The 15,236-nt window shown below is 42.3% G+C and overlaps 1 protein-coding gene across 2 annotated transcripts in view; it reads right to left on the bottom strand.

Annotated features, from left to right (window-relative positions):
- LOC126108804 (poly [ADP-ribose] polymerase tankyrase-1-like) overlaps positions 1 to 12,860 on the bottom strand; it is a 92,635-nt gene extending 79,775 nt beyond the window's left edge. Inside the window, exon 1 of one of the 2 annotated variants that reach the window (XM_049914169.1) lies at positions 12,804 to 12,860. The gene's annotated coding sequence lies outside the window, so the exon portion shown is untranslated. Of the gene's footprint in view, positions 1 to 12,769 lie in introns of both variants that reach the window. The other variant, XM_049914170.1, reaches the window with a different exon arrangement.
- Between the last annotated feature and the right edge of the window lie 2,376 nt (positions 12,861 to 15,236).

Genomic DNA, 15,236 nt, shown 5'->3' with positions numbered 1-15,236 from the left:
CAAGCATATGTTCTGCGTTTACGCTGTACTTCTGCTCTTTATTTATGATTGTTTGTTAATGACTTTGCTTTGAATCCACACTGAAGTGAGATCAACATTCACAGATATTTCTGTAATATCAATTAATATTTATGAATATTGAACTACAATCGCATTGTGTTGGTCAACTTCATTGGCTCTACGGTTTTGATTGTTCAGTCCAATACTCAATACTCCGCTAAATAGCCTATAAATTGCTTGAGAAATAAATCATTTCTTATCTGCGTGCCGGCGCATTAAAACGCTGGTGTGCGACCAACCTCTGTGACACGTAAAGGGGAGCCAGCGCCTTGCGACGTCCAGACACCGCTGCCAGAAGACATGGAGGAGACTCATTTGCAAATAAAATTTACAGTTTAGGATTTAGGATTTATGTCTTTTGAACATCGAACCGAAGCTTTGTTGTAAGTCAATTCGTGAATTCTTTTGGAAGTACGAAAATACGAAGTTTCCCGCTCTCAGTACAGAACTTAATAACTGGAAAAATAAATTAATCTATTCTACTTCTTTCCAAATACCGTGGACAAAAGACAATAAGCTGTATGACTCAACAAATCTGAAAGTTAATTCAGTGGAAGTTTTGAAGCCATATGTCCTGACACTATGTGACGCAATGGTACCGAAAAGGGGTTGACAGACAGTGGACATACTAAACTTCGTCTCCAAAATTGTTTCGCTGAGGAAGATCTTACTATGGTGCCTTATTGAATTCATCAAGGGAACGTCTGAACAACAGATATCGAAATAAATATTCATTGGAAAGAAAAACAAGTGAAATTATTCTGCAGAGGAATAGGCACTGGATCTGACACAATATCAATCTGTTTCTATTTGCAGCTTGTGAAAGAATTTTCTCCTCCTCCAGCAGCAATATACCGCACATTTGAGGAGCGAAGCGTTCCTAGATTTGGAATTCTCTCTTTACAATTTCTTATTGTATTAGAAATAAAAAAGGTAATGGAACGTTATCTACAACTTGTACAGAAGTAGGACTGAAATTATAAGGACATGAGAAGGTATCTTCGAAGCATATTGCGTATGTAATTGAATGTACACATTGATCGTCTTGTGAAGAAACCAAGGGCAAATTGAGAAACGAAATAAAAAACTAACGGAGAAGAAATGTAAAATTTAAGGTTATCTGACGAAACTGTAATTGTGTCACAGACTGCAAATGATTTGAAAGATCAGTTGAACATAATGAATACAGTCTTGAAAATAGGGTGTAAAATGAGCGTCAATAAAAGTGTGACAATAGTTCTGAAATTTCGTCGAATTAGATGGTGTTGACTGGAGAATTATGTTAGTAAATGAGTCACTAAAAGCAGTTGCAAAACTTTGTTCTACGGACTGGAAAATAGCTGTTGATTCCCAATATAGATGGGATATAAAATGCGGACTGGAACATCGTGAAAAGAATTACTGAAAAGAAGGAATCTATTAAGTTCTGATGGCAATTTAAGGGCCAGTTAGTGGTATCTGTTACGAGTGCAGCCGTGACTGGAAGTGAGACGTGGAGGGTGAATAGTTCAGACAAGGAGATAATGGTACATTTTGAAATGTGGTGCAACAGGAGGACGTTGAAGATTAGATAGGTAGATTGAATAAGAAATAAACATGCAATAGACACAGAATAAAATACAGTAATTTTATCTTGAGTGTAATCGTTCAACTGTACAATATTTTCTGTCACTGAGCATTTGTGTAGAGTCACAGATATAGAACATGCAGTATTTTCGTTGGATGAAAGGATAGACTCTTATTGTACGACTACTTCAAATGGCGGAGGGTGATGTATTTATTTCAGAAAATGATCACAGTTCGAAGCAAGACATGACCTTAGCACGGTAAGTGCAGAAAAACTCTCTGTTACATTGGCTATTTAATGGACAGGAACTCATAACGCCAAGAAATTAATCAATATGTATGTGTTTGTCTCGATCTCCTGGTGATAATTTGGACATGTTTCTCAATAAATTAACAGAAGTATTAGCTAAAACCTCAAGTACAATAGTCTACATATTGTTGTGTGAAGACATAAACATGAAGACATCATAAAAGAATCTAGTAGCATCCCCACAAATATCCTTCAGAGTTTTGGGATATCCCAGTTGGTCAATAGTACAACAATGGTTACTACAACAACGGCATCAGTGATTGATAATCTCGCCAAAAGTATGGACAGAGAAAAGTGTGAAATAGCTGTACAAGATCTTGGATTATCAGAGCGTTTCTGTCAAATAACAGTAAAATTGGGTATGGAAAATTCCCCAAAACTGCAAGCTTATGAAACATATTTATCAGAAATCAAAATACAAGATTTTCCAAAAGAACCAGCGTACCAAAACCTGGGATAAATTGTAATGAGGAACGAATGTAAATCGTAAATCGTCTATACCCTCAACATTGTTTAAATTGAATTTTCAAAAGAGCTTTTGCAAAGCACCCAAATCACTAAAAATGTTTCACAAAAACAAATGGATAACCGCAGTTGTTAAGAAGTCTTTACAAATCCTTCTGTGCCTCAGTTACATTAAAAACAGTCATAATGAGCGAGAATTATTAAATCTTTATCGCAGGTGCCGAAAGATTTACAAAAAGTTGCAAACTGCTGCAAAAAGTTGCTACAACAACAGAGCAAGGACGTAGTAAAACTATGCAAAACTAAAGTATTAAAGGTGAAAAGGATTAGACGAAGTAATAATGTGTGTACTGACACACTGCACAGAGAGTATACAAGCTCCCTTAATACACACGAATTCTTGACATCAAGGAAATTTCCAGAATGTTTAAAACAGGCAGGAGTTGTACATCTACAAAACCATAGGTAAGCAGGCAGTTAGAAGACTAGTGGCCCATTGCCCTGTTATGAACACTCTGGAAAATATAAAACACTTATGAAAGACATTTTAACTAAATAATTTTTTGGTTTTCGAAGAATTAGGAGTATAGAATGAGCCATAGTATAACTCATAACTTGATGCTCTTGACAAAGATGAGTGAGTGACACACAGTTTTCAGATTATTTGAGTGCTTTTGATACTGTAAACCATAACATTCTACTAAATAAGTTAGAAACATTAGTGATAAGAGCAGTAGCTAATGATTGGTTCTGACCATATCTAACACAGGGTAAAAATTGTGCAGATAACACATACCTCAAATATGTCTAAGGTCTTAGTAAAGCATTTATCAAAGTTAATACATATTAATACAGGAGTGCCTGAGGGTAGCATTTTAGGAACAATACTCTTCCTGATATACGTCCATGGCTCTCCCACTATTGACAGTCATGGAGAAATAATATCTTTGCTGATGACAGCAATACTATAGTCTCTGAGAAAACTAGGGAACTCCGTGTAGAGGGATAAAACAAGGCCCTTAAGGAGTTTTACAATCGGACAATAAGCCATAAAGTGACGTTGAAGATAAAGAGAACAAACGCCAGGAATTTCAGTTTGAAGAGTGAAAGTGATCCTATTCAGTTAAATGTAGATGGCACCTCTATAGACAATTTAACAAATGGAAAACGTCTAGGGATGAATACTGATTCTCAGTTGAACAGCCAAAGGTACTTGCGACGTAACGTATTCAGCACACTATACCCTTAGAGACCCGCCATCATTATGCACTGAAGCACCAAAGAAACTGATATAGGTCTGCGTATTCAAATACAGAGATACGTAAACAAGCAGAATTCAGAGCTGTGGTCGTCAACGCCAACATAAGACAACAAGTGTCTGACGCAGTTTTTACATCGGTTACTAATGTTGCAATAGCACTTCGTCAAGATTCAAGTGAGTTTGAACGTGGTGTTACAGTCGGCGCACGACGGATGGGACTCAGCATCTCCGAGGTAGCGATGAAGTGGGGATTTTCCAGTACGACAATTTCACGAGCTTACCGTGAATACCGAGAGACCAGTAAAACATCAAATCTCCGACATCACTACAGCCGGAACAAGATGCTGGAGGAATGGGACCAATGACGACTGAACAGAATCGTTCATCTTGATAGAAGTGCAACCGTTCCCAAAATTGCTGCAGATTTCAATGCTAGGGCATCAACAAGTGTCAGTGAGCGAGCCATTCAACGAAACGTGATTGATATGGGCTTGGGAGCCGAAGGCCCGCTTGTGTACCCTTGATGACTGCACAACACAAAGCTTTACGTCGCGCCTGGACTTCTCAACACCGAAATTGTATTACTGACGACTGGAAATTTCTAGCCTTGTCGGGTGAGTCTCGTTTCAAATCGTATCGAGAGGACGGACGGAGACAAGCTCATGAATCCATGGACGCCACATTCCAGCAGGGGACTGTTATAGCTCGTGGAGGCTCTGTAATAGTGTGGGGCATGTGCACTTGGAGTGATATGGGACCCCTCATATGCCTACATCCGACTGTAACAGGTGACATGTGGGTAAAAATCCTGTCTGCTCACCTCCACCGATTCATGTCCGTTGTGCATTCCTATGGGCTTGGCCAATTCCAGCAGGACAATTCCAGATATGAAAATTATTGGGCATATCTGGGATGCCTTGTAACGTGCTGTTCAGAAGAGATCACCACCCTCTAGTACTCTTACGGATTTAAGGAAAGCCCTCCAGGATTCGTGGTGTCAATCCTCTCCAGCACTACTTCAGACATTAGTCGAGTCTGTGGCACGTCGTGTTGCGGCACTTCTGCGCCCTCGAGGGAGCCCTGCACGTTACCAGGTACGTGTACCAGGTTCTTCGACGCTTCAGTGTATTACAGCCAGCATCTTTTAGTAACATACAGTTCATATGTACGCTGAATTATTAATTATGATATTCTCTTCTGGGAATCAAATGTACAAAATACGAGCACAATTTTCAAACTGCAGAAAAGTGGCATCACATCAATAACCAAGCGTTGTACTCGAGGTAATTGCAAAGATCTGTCCAAAACACTGGGGTTTTAAGTGCACTGTGTGTGTACATTTAGAAACCAGTTGTACACATCAAAGGTGTCATTCACTTTTACTGCACGAAGAGCTGGAACAGGATTAAGACGGAACTTGCCTTTAGGAAGAAAAAAGGAATAATACTGCACACTAGGTTTCCAAAGGAGACCACGGAAATTGCTAATACAAACCTATTTAAACGGAAAACTGAAATGTACCTGTTAATCCAAACATTCTAGACAGTGAAGGATTACTTACATAACGCAGAGAATGGCCTGATAAGAAAATGCAATACAAAAAATAACGATAGTAAAAAACCTAAAATTCGATGTAACTTTTTCACTCTACATTTCCCTTCCCCACTTTTTTGCCTTCCTTTTTCTGGAGGGATTGCTCCTGCCAATGTTGTGCACCGTATAACAGTGAGACGCTGTCCTCTACCTGAGCTAAGCATCCCACTCGTTATAGAGGGATGCAGGCTCTGCTTTTCAGGTTAGCAGGTGCGAAGCTGCGGTGCACTAAATGCTCTTCACGTCAGCTGTAGTGTGCGCGTGTGTTGTGCTATGAAACAATCTGTGTACAGCGTGTTTAGACTGAGAAGTGACTGTGTGTGAGAAAAGAAAGGACAGTGTAGCATTAGCGTTTGATCACTGTGAAGTAACCCGTTTGTGAGACAGTATTCCGCCGCGCACGCAAGTTTCCTAACAAGGCGCCGGCTTATCCGTCAACAGAGCGCCATTTCCTGGTTCTAGGCCGGTCGGTGTGACCGAGCGGTTCTAGGCGCTACAGTCTCGAAACGCGAGACCGCTACGGTCGCAGGTTCGAATCCTGCCTCAGGCATGGATGTGTGTGACGTCCTTAGGTTAGTTAGGTTCAAGTAGCTCTAAATTCTAGGGGACTGATGACCTCAGAAGTTGTTCCATAGTGCTCAGAGCCATTTGAACCATTTTGAACATGATTCTACCCTCGGCACTTCCCGCGTTGAGGTGGCCGCGAGCTGCCGAAAACGAGGCTGTAGAGTTCTGGGCAGCGTGAGCTGAGTTGAACCGTGTTTACACCCGGAGGACAGTGAGGTATCACGTGGAGCGGAACCGAAGCTGTGTCCAGTACAATCAAGTACGTTCATAAGAATACGTTTTATGCTACGTTTACCTCCGCTTAGACAACGTGATAATGCAGAACAGCAGGTTTAGCCGCAGCACTGGCCAGCCATCTGGTCCAACTAAACTACAATGCTGTGGGCAGTTGGAGTTCAGACGTAAAATAAGACGAGCTTCCAATGTCAGTAATCTTTAAAGAGAATGAAATAACATTCGGCACTACCTCACGCTTCTTAGCTGTCCAGACGGAAGCCATAAAATGCTCTCGTTCTGACCTGACATAGTGTAAGTAGACTGTCTACATCTACATCCATATTCTGCAAGCCACATGACGGCGTGTGGCGGAGGGTACTCTGAGTACCTCTATCGGTTCTCCCCTCTATTCCAGTCTCGTGCTGTTCATGGTATTTCTCTGTGTGGGTTCTAATCCCTCTGATTTTATCCTCATGGTCTCTTTGCGAGATATACGTAGGAGGGAGCAAGATATTGCTTGACTCCTCGGTGAAGGTATGTTCTCGAAACTACAACAAAAGCCTGTACCGAGCTACTGAGCGTCTCTCTTGCAGAGTCTTCCACTGGAGTTTATCTATCATTTCCGTCACGCTTTCGCGATTACTAAAGCAACAAAGCGCGCTGCTCTCCGTTGGATCTTCTCTATCTCTTCTATCAATCCTATCTGGTACGGATCCCACACTGGTGAGCAGTATTCAAGCAGTGGGCGAACAAGTGTACTGTACTGTAACCTACTTCCGTTGTTTTCGGATTGCATTTCCTTGGGATTCTTCCAATGAATCTCAGTCTGGCATCTGCTTTACCGACGATTCATTTTGTATGGTCATTCCATTATAAATCACTCCAATGCCTACGCCCACATAATTTTAGGAATTAACTGCTTCCAGTTGCTGACCTGCGATATTGTATCTAAATGATAAAGGATCTTTCTTTCTGTGTATTCGCATCACCTTACACTTATCTACATTGCGATTCAGTTGCCATTCCCTGTACCATGCGTCAATTCGTTGCAGATCCTCCTGCATTTCAGTACAATTTTCCATTGTTACGACCTCTTGATTCAAATGGCTCTGAGGACTATGGGACGTAACATCGGAGGTCATCAGTCAAGCCTCAGTGAACTTCCGATGTTATCCACAAGGTCATTTATATATACTGCAAATAGCAACGGTCTCACGACACTCCCCTGCAGCACACCTGAAATCACGCTTACTTCGGAAGACTTCTCTCCATTGAGAATGACATGCTGCTTTCTATTATTTGGGAACTCTTCAATCCAATCACACAATTCGTCTGATAGTCCATATGCTCTTACTTTGTTCATTAAACGACTGTGGGTAACTGTATCAAACGCCTTGCGGAAGTCAAGAAACACGGCATCTACCTGTGAACCTGTGTCTATGGCCCTCTGAGTCTCGTGGACGATTAGCACGAGCTGGATTTCACACTATCTTTTTCGAAACACATGCTGATTCCTACAGAGTAGATTTCTAATCTCCAGAAAAGTCATTACACTTGAACATAACACGTGTTCCGAAATTCTACAGCTGATCGACGTTAGAGATACAGGTCTACAGTTCTGCACATCTGTTCGACGTCCCTTCTTGAAAACGGGGATGACCTGTGCCATTCTCAAATCCTTTGGAACGCTACGCTCTTCTAGAGACCTACGGTACACCGCTGCAAGAAGGGGGGCAAGTACCTTCGCTTACTCTGTGTAAAATCGAAATGGTATACCATCAGGTCCAGCGGCCTTTCCTCTTTTGAGCGATTTTGTTTCTCTATCCCACTGTCGTCTATTCTGATATCTAACATTTTGTCATCTGTGCGACAATCTAGAGAAGGAACTACAGGGCAGTTTTCCTCTGTGAAACAGATTTGGAAAAAGACATTTAGTATTTCGGCCTTTAGTCTGTCATCCTCTGTTTCAGTACCATTTTGGTCACAGAGTGTCTCGACATTTTGTTCTGATCCACCTATCGCTTTGACATAAGACCAAAATTTCTTAGGATTTTATGCCAAGTCAGTACATAGAACTTTACTTTCGAATTTACTGAACGCCTCTCGCATAGCCCTCCTCACACTACATTTCACTTTCTGTAATTTTTGTTTGTCTGCAAGGCTTTGGCTATGTTTATGTTTGCTGTGAAGTTCCCTTTGCTTCCGTAGCAGTTTTCTAACTCGGTTGCTGTACCACGGTGGCTCATTTCCATCTCTTACGATCTTGCTTGGCACATACTCATCTAATGCATGTTGTACGATGGTTTTGAACTTTGTCCACTGATCAACAACACTATCTGTACTTGAGACAAAAGTTTTGTTTTGAGCAGTCAGGTACACTGAAATCTGCTTTTGTCACTTTTGATAAACAGAAAAATCTTCCTACCTTCTTTAATATTCCTATTTACGGCTGAAATCATAGATCCAGTAACCGCTTTATGCTCGCTGATTCCCTGTTCTGCGTTACCTCTTTCAAATAGTTCGGGTCTGTTTGTCAGCAAAAGGACTAATATGTTATCGCCACGAGGCGGTTCTCTGTTTAACTGCTCGAGGTAGTATTCAGATAATGCACTTAAAAAACTTTCACTGGATTCATTGTCCCTGCCACCCGTAGTAAACGTATGAGTCTCCCAGTCTATATCGATCTCTCTTGTTAAACAGAAAAATCTTCCTACGTTTTTCTAATATTCCTATTTACGGCTCAAGTGATCGATGGAGTAACCGCTTTATGACCTCTGATTCCCTTTTCTGCGTTACTGTTTCAAATAATTCGGGTCTGTTTAGGTTTTTATGTTGGTAACGCTACGTACTGCTCTGTATGAAAGTCGCTGACTGTGCTGTGTGCAGTCTATGGCTGGTTGGACTGATAGTTGGAATATTCGCTTGTGTAGCGTTGGGCAGTTGGATGTGAACAGCGCATAGCGTTGGGCAGTTGGAGGTGAGCCGCCAGCAGTGGTGGATGTGGGGAGAGAGACGGCGGAGTTTTGAGAGGTTACTATGCGCGGACGATCTGGACGTGTGTCCGTCAGAAAAAGGAAATTTGTAAAAAAAAAAAAAATGGCTTTCAGCACTATGGGACTTAACTTCTATGGTCGTCAGTCCCCTAGAACTTAGAACTACTTAAACCTAACTAACCTAAGGACATCATACACATCCATGCCCGAGGTAGGAATCGAACCTGCGATCGTAGCGGTCGCGCGGTTCCAGATTGTAGCGCCTAGAACCGCTCGGCCACTCCGGCCGCCGGAAATCTGTAAGACTGGATGTCATGAATGTGACTTTTGCCTCTATTAAGGTAATCACATTGTTTGTTCTCTATCAAAATCTTTCATTTTCTCACTATGCCTATCAGTAGTTAATGCCTTCAGTAGTTACAATCTTTTATTTAGCTGACAGTAGTGGCGCTCGCTGTATTGCAGTAGTTCGAGTAACGAAGATATTTGTGAGATAAGTCATTCATGAAAGGTACCAGTTATTGTTAGTCAGGCCTATTTTTTTTGTAGGGATTATTGAATGTCAGACTGCGTTACGCTAAAATATTATATGTCAGTTTAGTGATGATTAGAATAAGTAAAGAGAAAACTGTCTGAGTACGTTGAGTTTTGCTTAGCTGTTTGAAAATCAAATAACGTAAGAGTTTTTCCAGCACTGTCATTCTTTACATACAAAGGGGAAATTTCATATGTCGACCCTTAGCCGAGGATACCTCATTGGAACCTTCTGATCTTTTTCTTGTAGTTTGTGTAATTAGTGTAGTTATTGTTTATTGCTAGCGCTCAGTTGTAGAGGGAATCTCCTTTGTAATTGTAGTTTTCCATTGTTGTACATTAAAACAGTTGTGAAATGCATGTAGATTTGCACCAAGTATTTCGCAGCCGCCGTTGCAATTAATTCGATATTATTTTCAGTGCAATTTTAATGTGTTTTCTTATTTTGCTCTCCAAATTGGGCTTCTCTGGGTTATCGTGTGAAATATTTTGCCGATTATGGCATGTGAAAAACGTAACACTAAGAGAGATTGTGTGCGAAATAAAAGAGTTATTTCGTCTGAGAAATAGAGTGAACTACAGCAATGGTGCGGACTTTGATATAAAACTTGAGTGTGTACCGACGTGGTGCTTGAGCGAATGGGAAGTAATAAACTGATAAAAGTATTGCACAAATTATTTAATGTCAGGACCAAAACACACGTTCTCAAAAGTGTGACATCAAATAAAGTGACGCCATCCAACTCGAGTGACGGACTGTAAATTTTACGGCAACATGTGTTATTAATTTCAGGTGTGCAGCAGGGCAGTGTCATAGGACCGTTGCTATTCACAATATACATAAATGACCTGGTGGGTGACATCGGAAGTTCACTGAGGCTTTTTGCAGATGATGCTGTGGTGTATCGAGAGGTTGTAACAATGGAAAATTGTACTGAAATGCAGAAGGATCTGCAGCGAATTGACGCATGGTGCACGGAATGGCAACTGAATCTCAATGTAGACAAGTGTAATGTGCTGCGAATACACAGAAAGATAGATCCTTTATCATTTAGCTACAAAATAGCAGGTAAGCAACTGGAAGCAGTTAATACCAAAAATTATCTGTGAGTACGCATTAGGAGTGATTTAAAATGGAATGATCATATAATGTTGATTGTCGGTAAAGCAGATGCCAGACTGAGATTCGTTGGAAGAATCCTAAGGAAATGCAATCCGAAAACAAAGGAAGTAGGTTACAGTACGCTTATTCGCCCACTGCTTGAATACTGCTCAGCAGTGTGGGATCCGTACCAGATAGGGTTGATACAAGACATAGAGAAGATCCAACGGAGAGCAGCGCGCTTCGTTACAGGATCATTTAGTAATCGCGAAAGCGTTACGGAGATGATAGATAAACTCCAGTGGAAGACTCTGCAGGAGAGACGCTCAGTAGCTCGGTACGGGCTTTTGTCAAAGTTTCGAGAACATACCTTCACCGAAGAGTCAAGCAGTATATTGCTCCCTCCTACGTATATCTCGCGAAGAGACCATGAGGATAAAATCAGAGAGATTAGAGCCCACACAGAGGCATACCGACAATCCTTCTTTCCACGAACAATACGAGACTGGAATAGAAGGGAGAACCGATAGAGGTACTGAAGGTGCCCTCCGCCACACACCGTCAGGTGGCTTGCGGAGTATGGATGTAGATGTAGATGTAGATGTAGATGTTAACGAAACTGAACTTTTACAGACACCGTGTCATGTAGACGATATTGCTGATATGATAAGAGATGAAAAACATTAAGAGGCGTCCGATGAGGGGAGCGCTGGAGACATGCAAATTGGTTTCCCCATTCCATCCAGTGACTGGGATATGTCGCATCGTGTATGTCACGTACTTCCACAGATAAGGCTTCAGGCGTTCCAATTAGTCGTCGTTTCGAACACCTACTGTTGTACATAACGTTGCTGAGTAAACTTTTGGAATCAGCCTGCACATAAATTGAACATCCAACTTTCCTCCACGTTGTTACTTAGTTTAGTAAAAACATATATGAACCCAGAGCATCCGAATTTCTTCCTGCTGGCAAACAGATGTTACGTACATTACCACTCTGTAGAAGTGTTCCAGCAACTGTCGCCTGAAACGTCCTGGCAGATCAAAACTGTGTGCCGGACCAAGACTCGAACTCGGGAACTTTGCCTTTCGCGGGAAAGTGCTCTGGCAGGAAGTTTCATCTTAGGCACACTCTGGTGCGGAGTGAAAGCCTCTACATCTACATCTACATACATACTCCGCAATCCCCCATACGGTGCGTGGTGGAGGGTACCTCGTACCACAACGAGCATCTTCTCTCCCTGATTCACTCCCAAACAGAACGAGGGAAAAATGACTGCCTATATGCCTCTGTACGAGCCCTAATCTCTCTTATGTTATCTTTGTGGTCTTTCCGCGAAATGTAAGTTGGCGGCAGTAAAATTGTACTGCAGTCAGCCTCAAATGCTGGTTCTATATATTTCCTCAGTAGCGATTCACGAAAAGAACGCTTCCTTCCCTCTAGAGACTCCTACTCGTGTTCCTGAAGCATTTCCGTAACACTCGCGTGATGATCAAACCCACCAGTCACAAATATAGCAACCCGTCTCTGAATTGCTTCTATGTCCTCTCTCAATCCGACCTGACAGGGATCCCAAACGCTCGAACAGTACTCAAGAATAGGTCGTATTAGTGTTTTATAAGCGGTCTCGTTTACAGATGAACCACATCTTCCCAAAATTCTACCAATGAACCGAAGACGACTATCCGCCTTCCCCACAACTGCCGTTACATGCTTGTCCCACTTCATTGCGGAAGCCTCACCTGCTTCAGTTGTCATTTAGATCCGACATGTATACATCAAAAACAACATTCGTTCTGAAACCACTTTCAAAACCATGCAACTCGGGACAATAATAACTACTGCTAGTAGCACCATTATTTCCATTGTGCTGTAAGAATCAGTATTTACCAAAGATCATAGCTGACATGATACAATACAGGAGTTCATAATAAGAGCTGTCACGCTACGGGCAGAAGAAAATAGTTGGGAAAAGAGAAAAACATCTCGGCCTTCCTTTAGTTTTCACCCCGTTTTCATAGCCACTGCTTTTAAGTGTGGATAACACTGAGAACAGGAGACTGCCAAATCGAGCGAAGTTATAGTCACAGTATACACCTACCGTACGTTGATGGAGGGAGTAGGTGGAGACTCACCAGACACGTCGGGCGGCGCGGCAGCCAGTGCAGTGGTGGTCGGCAGCGAGACACGCCACTTGTCCTGGACTGGGCTGCCGCCTCCCACCCACTCGGTCCGCAGTTTTCCTCGAGACCCCCTCCCTCCCCCACTCCTTCCCCCTCCCCCCTCCGCACCGACAACGATAACCCTTGGATAGGTCTGACGTTCGTCATATTTCTGCCATGTGATCTTAGCCGAAACTCTAAGAATTCTTGCTCTTACGCAAAGTGAATTCATATCGCGTATTCTGTAGCCCAGTGGCCATTCTGGCACCGTAATGGAAAGTGATGCATTCGGTATTTCTAAACTGTTTCACCGCGAAATGCGGTCACTCCTTTCAACCATCTCACGAGGCCCCAAATTGCACAGACTGAGATAAGCGATCGCGGAACAGAGTGGCTGGAGCTTCTGACTAGTAGAAAGACACGTGGGCCACATCAGATGCTGTTCGTTCCCAGCCTCTCCCCACTCCATTCCCCGACATCGACGAGGTGTTCATTTCAGTGGCCTTTCTCTCTCCTTCTCCGAGATACGCACCTCGGACAGACCATTATTCGCCCTCAGGAGGGGCCTCGCACTTGCCGTCACCACCATGTCCAGCCACGCCAGGGGTCCCAGTCCAGCGATGTGCCCAACAACTGATGACCAGATTTGTAGAGCTACAAAATTGAGAAAATCTTGACTGCTACATTTCTCTCACTGTTCCAAACAGTCCTTGGCCTTTTCTATATTCTTCCTGTTGGATGAGAAGGCGTTCGCGCCCGAGAGTGTATAAAGATGTCGATAATCTTGTGATTGAGGGGGGAAACCACACGAGGAAGCTGTTTGACGCCGAATTTTCGAGATTCTTTTGTGGTGGGAAGATTTAATCAAAATTTTAAGCAATTTTTATATCAGTTAATTCATATTTCGAACAGTTTTTGTGAATTTGTTTGAATAATTTCAGCCAAAATTAACAAAGTTAGGCTGGGATGTCCGCTGAAGGTTGTGAGTACAGTTCTCCAATTGCGTGCAGTGCAGCCATTCCGATTTTCATCTGAAATCAAAAAGTTTTAGATTTTACATTAGTAGCTTATTTTCTAAGAATATGAAGCTCAGTCCAGGTGAAAATAATGAATATTAAAATGTCTGCAGGCGTTGGAACAATTTACTTCGATTTTCAGGATTTTCTCTAATTAAGGAAAGAAAAATACTCTTAAAACCATGATATCATCTCACACATTGGTTCAAATATTTCGTAAGTTTATAAAGAATCATACTATCAAATTTCATAATGATCGGTTCTGTACTTTTTGAGTTAGATTGCACGCAAATGTCAGAAAAGTCATTTCGAGATGAACGCCTTTGAAAAATAAATTCTCGGAAACTAGAAATTCAAGGAAGTTAACAATAATGTAAAATGCTTTCCGATCAATCTGCGATTCCAGCAGCAAATAGTAACCCTTCCTCATATGCTTCGTTTTGCGCTTGCAGCTGTTCTTTCCGAGTTTTCTGACCTTCTTTCGATTCCAATCGACTAAGTGTAAAATTCGATGAACCGGTAAAAATGCAACTATTACGTTACTTGAGATACGTGCGTGAATAACGTACTGATGAAAAGAGAAAACTCTCAAGTTTTACATGGTTCTCGCCAAGTAGCAGTAGTTCTAGTAAAGACAAGAGAGAGCGTTTTGTGTTCTACGTTTTGTGCAGTGCGGGACGGTAATAACTTTTCAGCGTGACTTTCGTACTGGGTATGGTGTGGATCCTGCTACAGCACAGCTGCAGCACATTAGACAATGGCACGAACAATTGCGAGAAACAGGTTGTTTCCGTAAAGGCAAATCGCCGGGACATCTGCGAGTGTCTGACACAGACGTCGAACGCATCCGCCATAGTTTCACAAGGAGGCCGCAGAAATCCGTTCGCCGTGCAGGCCGACAGCTCAACATGCCTCCGATGTCCGTCTGGCGTGTGTTGCGTAGACGTCTACACGCGAAACCGTACTTAATTCAGCCACTGCAAGCTCTTCGTGAAGGTGACAAACAACAACGTGTGTTCTGTAATTTCGTTGTCAGCAAGATGGAGGGTGACAGTTTTCTTCCACCCATAGTGTTAAGTGACGACGCAACATTCCATTTAAAGGAAAGGTGGACCGTAATGCTGCGAGAGTATGGGGTACGGAACAACGACATGAAGTTGTTCAACATGAGAGGGATTCTCCAAATTTTAATGTGTTTTGTGCAATTAGACGGTAAAAGATGTACGGTCCATTTTGATTTGCCGAGAATACTGTTACAGGAAGCACAAGCCTCGATATGCTTGTGAGTGATCCAATCCCACAGTTGGAGACTGGATTCGAAAGACTTCATTTACCAACAGGATTGGGCACCTCCACACTGGGATCTGGAAGTGCGGGAATTTTTAAATCA

This window comes from Schistocerca cancellata, chromosome 11 (genome assembly GCF_023864275.1).
Source record: "Schistocerca cancellata isolate TAMUIC-IGC-003103 chromosome 11, iqSchCanc2.1, whole genome shotgun sequence".
Taxonomy (NCBI): Eukaryota; Metazoa; Arthropoda; class Insecta; order Orthoptera; family Acrididae; genus Schistocerca; species Schistocerca cancellata.
The sequence above is the reverse complement of the archived record's forward strand: the minus strand, read 5'-3'. Positions and strand labels throughout refer to the sequence as shown.